General features: G+C 43.1%; 1 long non-coding RNA gene across 1 annotated transcript; it reads right to left on the bottom strand.

The window, feature by feature from the left end:
- Position 1: 1 nt before the first annotated feature.
- On the bottom strand, positions 2-433 carry LOC107579745 (uncharacterized). Its single transcript, XR_001608521.1, has 3 exons — positions 393-433; positions 156-278; positions 2-33 (listed from the first exon to the last, which is right to left on the bottom strand). It is a non-coding gene; the product is annotated as an uncharacterized lncRNA (long non-coding RNA).
- Between the last annotated feature and the right edge of the window lies 1 nt (position 434).

Raw genomic sequence — 434 nt, 5'->3', positions numbered from 1 at the left:
CAGGGTTTACTGAAGCCCATCTTCATCACATCACTGAGGAGGAGGGAGTAGAGCTCTTTTACTCGCGAGCAAAATTGATGAGACTATAAAATCGTACTACTTTATTGCTCCTAGTGCTTGTAAAAACTGGAAACAGTTCTCAGTGATTTACTGACCCCAGGAGTTTCCCTGCTTCTTTGGACTGGTAGATGTCACAGTTGTGGAGCGGAGCTGGCTGACCGGCGGCTTCACACAGGGCTTTGTGGAACTGGAACTGGATTATAAAACTCACAAAGTACCTTTTGGAGCCAAACCAAATAAACGGTCAATCCAAAGGCTTATTTGATTACATGAGTTGTGTAAAATGATAGATGCAAGATCTTTCCACATTAGTGATATATTTTATTGTCTACCTGACGTAGGGCACATTAGCTGGGATGTGGAACTTTGCACCA

The sequence above is a fragment of the Sinocyclocheilus grahami genome, unplaced genomic scaffold (genome assembly GCF_001515645.1).
Source record: "Sinocyclocheilus grahami isolate Dianchi unplaced genomic scaffold, SAMN03320097.WGS_v1.1 scaffold19842.1, whole genome shotgun sequence".
Classification (NCBI taxonomy): domain Eukaryota; kingdom Metazoa; phylum Chordata; class Actinopteri; order Cypriniformes; family Cyprinidae; genus Sinocyclocheilus; species Sinocyclocheilus grahami.
This window is presented reverse-complemented; position numbering and strand designations above follow the sequence as displayed.